This window comes from Jaculus jaculus, chromosome 7 (genome assembly GCF_020740685.1).
Source record: "Jaculus jaculus isolate mJacJac1 chromosome 7, mJacJac1.mat.Y.cur, whole genome shotgun sequence".
Classification (NCBI taxonomy): domain Eukaryota; kingdom Metazoa; phylum Chordata; class Mammalia; order Rodentia; family Dipodidae; genus Jaculus; species Jaculus jaculus.
In genome coordinates this window covers 94,325,507-94,331,506 of record NC_059108.1, presented here as the reverse complement: position 1 = coordinate 94,331,506, position 6,000 = coordinate 94,325,507, and the positions used below count along the sequence as shown (strand labels likewise).

The window sequence follows — 6,000 nt, the reverse complement described above, 5'->3', positions numbered from 1 at the left end:
AATTGTCCATCATGTTATTAATCTTGTTTATTTTTTCAAAGAATCAGCTCCGTGTTTCATCAATTTTTAAATTGTTTTCTTAGTTTCCAATTCCTTAATTTCTACTCTGATCTTCATTATTTCTTTCCATCTAGAGCTATTACTCTTGGATTCTTCTTGTTTTCCAGTGTCTTAGGTGGACAATTGGGTTATTAATTTGAGACCTCTCTGTCTTTGATATGAAGACATTTAATGCTTTGAGTTTTCCCTTTAGGAATGACCACATTGTGTCACATAAGTTTTTGTAGGTTATGTTTTTGTTATCATTCAATTCTAGGTATTTTACAATTTCTTTTTGATTTCTTCCCCAACACATTCATTGCTTAAAATTGTTTTATTTAGTCTCCAGTATCTGGTGGAGTGCTTGATGTTTCTTTTTTTGCTCATTTCTAGTCTTAAAACATTTTATCTGATATGATGCAGGAAGTTACTTCAATTTTCCTGAATTTATAGAGGCATGCTTTATGGCTTAATATATGGTCTATTTTGGAGAAGGTTCAGTGGGATGCTGAGAAGAATGTTTATTCTGCATATTTGGGGTGGAACACTCTGTAGATGTCATAGATGTCTGTTAGGTGTAGTTGATCTATGGTATTGTTGAGTGCTATTATTTCCCTGTTGATTTTCTACTTGGCTGATCAGCCTATTGATCATAGTGGAGTATTGAAGTCTCTGACTATGATGGTATTTGTGTTTATTTTTCTTTTGCTGTCAAGTATTTACATTTATAAACTGTGGTGCACCTGTGTTTGGCACATATAGATTTGTGATTGTTATGTTCTCATGTTGGATCATTCCTTTGATGAGTAAGAAGTGGCCTTCTTTTTCCTTTTTGCTTACTTTTGGTTTTAAGTTTTTTTTTTTTAATCAGACATTAATATAGCAACACACACTTTTCTATTTTCCTTTGCCTGGAATATCATTTTCACCCTCATAAGGTGTTTATCTTTAGTGGTAAGGTGGGTTTCTTGAAGATAGAATATATAACAGTCTATTTTTATACACCTTGTTAAATAGTATCTTTTGATGGGTGAGTTAAGACCAACAATATTTAAATTTATTACTGTGAGGTTCATATTCATCCCTGCCATGACGTGGTGTTTTATGGGATTTGGTGGCTTATTATGTTTGCACTTTTTTTTGATACTGGTCTAAGTTTGGTTATTGTGATCTTCTTTTTGTTGGCTTTTGAGATTGCTTGTTTAACTGTTTTGTGTAGAATATTCCCTGAAGTATTCTCTGTAGATTTGACTTTTTGGTCATATAATCATTGAGTAGACTTTTTTCATGGAAAGTTTTCCCTTAACTGTCTATTCTGAGGGATACTTTTACTGGACATAATTGCTTGGGTTGGAAGCTATACATTCTTAGACTTTGAAATGTTCCATTCCAGGCCCTTCTGGCTTTCAGAGTTCCCCTTGCGAAATCTGAGGTAATTCGATGGGATTCACTTTGTATGTAGTGACTTCTTTCTGTCTTGCTGCTTTTATCACTATTTCTTTGTTTTCATTGTGAACACTTTTAACTATGATGTGCCTTGTTCTCATTTTCTTTTTTTTTGTTTGTTTATTTATATATATTTGAGAGTGACAGACAGAGAGAGAAAGAGGCAGAGAGAGAGAGAGAGAGAGAGAGAGAGAGAGAGAGAGAGGGGGGGGGGGGAGGGAGGGAGAGAATAGGCGTGCCAGGGCCTCCAGCCACTGCAAACAAACTCCAGATGTGTGTTTCCCCTTGTGCATCTGGCTAACATGGGTCTTAAGGAATTGAGCATCGAACTGGGATCCTTAGGCCTCATAGGCAAGTGCATAACCACTAAGCCATTTCTCCAGCCCCGTGTTTTCATTTTCTTGATGCTTCCTGGAATTCATTCTTGCATTTGTTCAAGTCTTCATTAAACTCAATCAATTGGTTGTTGAGATCTTACTTTTGTTGACTCACCTTCAATTCATTCATATCTTTTTTTGATTTTCTTCAATAAAGACTCCTGTGAAATCTGAATGCTCTAAGAGATTATTCTGTTCAATTTTATTAATATGATTGTTGCTCTTTTGATTGTTTGTTTCCAATTCAGCAATTGCTTTAACCAGGGTCTCATTGGTTGCTGTGTTTTCATTTTGTGATTGTATTTATGTTTATTGCTCTATGACTTCATTGGAGGATTTCATTGGGCAACTGGGCTTCCTTGGTGGACATCTCTCGGTTTTATGACATTTGTTGGCTGTTTTGTATTATGGTATAGCCATATTGGGGGAATGCATTATTCTATTGAGGGAGAATCAAGTTTTTGTCCTTATAAAATCTTCAGATTGTGTTCAGACCAAGGAACAGGGAGGCGCTGGGGAACAGGGAGCTCTGGCCTAATCACTGTGCACACATGCTCCAGCATAGTGTATCTGGAAATTCTTGATCATTTAATATATATGAAAGAGATAGGGAGGTAAAGAAAAAAGAGGAGAGAGACTGGATGTGCCAGGAGCTCATGCCACTGCAAATGAACTCCCGATGCATGTGCCACTTTGTGCATCTGGCTTTATATGCTACCAGGGGTCAAACCCACACCTTCAGGTATTGCAATAAAGTGCCTTTAAGCACTGAGCCATCTGCACAGCCTTTGATATATTTTTTTAAATTAAATCCATCTTCATCTTTTAGTTGATGAATTGCGTTCACTGGAATTACATATATTTCAGTCCTGAACAAAAGATGATGTTATCTAATTTCCCTATATTCTTCTTCAACATCTCTAATATAAAATATATAATTACACTTCATTAAAATTTCACCAAAAATTCCAGATGATGTCCTGTATAAGTAGTTTTTCTGTATTTGCAAGCTGCATGCTCATGTAGCTGTCTACAGATACTAGGTATCTCTTGTACTCAAATTTCTGCTTAAGTTTTACTATTGCTGGCTTTTCTATAAGTCTATCAGGAAAGGTTTGGGGTTGAGAGTCAAACTCATTCTTAATTCAAGTGAATGTTGCAGGCTACTAGCTTATGACACAGTTGAATCTGCTCCCTGAAGACTGGAACAGCAACTGCAGGCCTAGTCCAAAGAGAGTCAAAAGAAATCTAAATTCAGGCTGTATATTAGCTCAAAATTTGTCTCTTGATTGTGTACTATTGATGGAAACTTTAGTCATACTACTTGTTTTATTTCCCTCTACATATGTCTGTAGATCAACCTTACATTTCATCCCTGTTTATGAAGTCTTGTATGGTATTTACTTTCTACACAAAAAATTTTGTGTGATCTATGATTAGTTTATTTCCAGAATTTTTATTTGTTTCTTTCTCAATTCCTTGCTGAATTTTTCTTCCTAGTTTTTGAGTTTCTCTTCCATGCTACTAGCAATTTTGTTTCCTTAGGTAACTTTTTTCTTGAAGTCCTGAGTTCATATTCTTACCTCACTCATCTGCTTATTTGATTATTCTCCATGGTCATTGATGCTTGTCAAGAGTATGAATAACATCTTTGTTACTATTTTTATGGTATTAAGGAGACTTGCTGGCTGCTCCTTTTATGACAAACTACCACTCAGTTTTCTTCTGCTTTTCTATACCTATTTATTTATTAATAAGGTATATGGTGTTTTCATGTTAAAAAAATTAATTTTACTTGATTAAACAGACACAGCTTCTAATGTACCAGATTGTCCTGAAGCCCCTAACATAGCTCCAATCAGCCCCATATTAGCCCTACCTGGTAATTCTATCTAGGCAGGTATTGACAAACAAATACAACTCTAATTATTTTTGACAAATATTCTCAGCCTAAGTCTGCTTAAACTAAGTGACATTTAATTCAAATCAAATACAAAAAGCCATGAGAATGGAGACCTTCGTGAACTAGTATACAGGTCAATTTTTAAAAATTTAATACGTTTTAGCCTCCTTCAGTATTAAACAAAATGGTTAATTTGCACAACTTTTATATGCTCCAATGTGTCAAAGTGGGCTTTGGGGGAGTTATTATTATTATTATTACTAGTAGTAGTTATCGACATATTTTGTATGTTAATGTCACAAAATGATACCATCCTTTCTTTCCTCCCTTCTCCTTTTCTGAACAGGCCTTCCTCATTGGGGATGCAGGTCAACCCCATGGGGATTGTAGGTCATGCATTTTGGGGGCAGCGGTCATTTATAGGGAAGAGGCAATGTCTCTGGGCAAAATGCCCCAATTTGTGGCTCTAACAATCTTCCTGACCCCTCTTCAGCAAAATTCTCTGAGCCATGCTGAGAACATTTTAAATATACCTCAGAGATGGGCAATTAGGAGCATCTGGATCACTGATTTGGTAGGTGTTGAGTGTCCTCAGTATCTTTCTCTATCACCCTTATGCTGTTATCAGATTAATTAATAGAGCAGCATTCTTGCTCATTTCCCCAATTCCTCTGTGGTTTCAGCCTGGGTAAGGGTGGAGTGAAATGGGTTGTTTATCTCCTCAAGTCCAGTTCCCATCTGAAACAAAAGAGAAACAGATTCTCCAATGGAGAATGAAGTCAATGCCAGTTAAATGACATAACCATTATTAATTTAGAGAGAATTAAAAGGGGTTAGAAACTCTGATAGTCTAAGGTTTGTGGGACCTTAACAATGCAAAACGGAATTATTATCTGGATATGATTCTGACTTGTTTTCCAGTTTCAGATATGGTTTCCTTTCCATTGAGTGGATGCGTTAGCCAATCCAAGAATAGTTGGTTACCCACCATGGCAGTCTGCCACTATTGCACTTGTATGAACATCACATCAAGTTGTTTCCATCTGAGTCGCTTATACTTAGAGTTGCTTGGACAGATGTTGGCCACTTTCCCCTGGTAGCTCATGTATTGCCTTCCAGCATGAGATGGTATAATTATCTGGGGACTGGATCTCCTTCAGATTGCAACCAGGTCTCTTCATGGTCCACACCAACAGCATTTGTCTTCAGCAGTAGGATCTTACCATTAACTTCTCGTGGGTAATCAAGTGCTCTGAAAGATATCTGTCTTGTTCATTTTGGGAGATCTAGTAGGTCAGTCTGATCAACAGCTCATTGTGGAAGTAGACCACATCCTGGTACAGGCAATTACAGGCCAGCACCAACAGAAAAGAAAGAAAGAAAGAAAGAAAGAAAGAAAGAAAGAAAGAAAGAAAGAAAGAAAGAAAGAAAGAAAAAAGAAAGAAAGAAAGAAAGAAAGAAAGAAAGAAAGAAAGAAAGAAGGAAGGAAGGAAGGAAGGAAGGAAGGAAGGAAGGAAGGAAGGAAGGAAGGAAAAAAAGGAAGAAAAAGGAAAGAAAGAAAGAAAGAAAGAAAGAAAGAAAGAAGAAAGAAAGAAAGAAGCCAGAAAAGAAAGGAAAACAGTAGAAATTTGAGGTTACATTTCATCTCACTCTCACCAGGGCCCTTGAATTCAGATGCTTACTCTAAGGTTTGCTAGAGGATTCCACCTGTTAGTCTGATTTCTAGGATATAAGACTCTATAGTACCAGTTCTATTTGGGTGCAGATTTTGTTTCTCAACATCCCCATGTCTTTTCTCTTCCCCCAAGCCCTTCCCTCCTTATTGTCCAAGCCTCAAAATACTATTCAGTTATGTCAGCAACTTGGGCAAATCCAGGTTAGAAACCACAGAGTGAGATCATGCAAAGGTTGTCTTTCTGTGATTGTGTGAGTTCACTTAAAATGATCTATTCTAAGTTCAAACATTTATCTACAAATTTCAATGTGTCATTTTTTCTTACTGCTGAGTAGATTTCCATTGTGTAGATACAGCACATATTGGTGGATTCCAGTTTTTAGCTATTATGAATTGAGCAGCTATAAATATGGTTGAGCAAATATCTCTGAACTGAGATGTGGAGCTTTTAGGGTAAATGCCCAGTAAGGGAATAAAAGGGTCTACTTTTAACTCTATATTCATCCTTTTCAGAAGTCTACAAACTGATTTCCACAGTGGCTGTACCAGCATACATTCCC

The 6,000-nt window shown here is 36.6% G+C and overlaps 1 pseudogene; it reads right to left on the bottom strand.

Annotated features, from left to right (window-relative positions):
• Window positions 1-2,818: 2,818 nt before the first annotated feature.
• On the bottom strand, window positions 2,819-3,000 carry LOC123462334 (annotated as a pseudogene).
• Window positions 3,001-6,000: the final 3,000 nt, after the last annotated feature.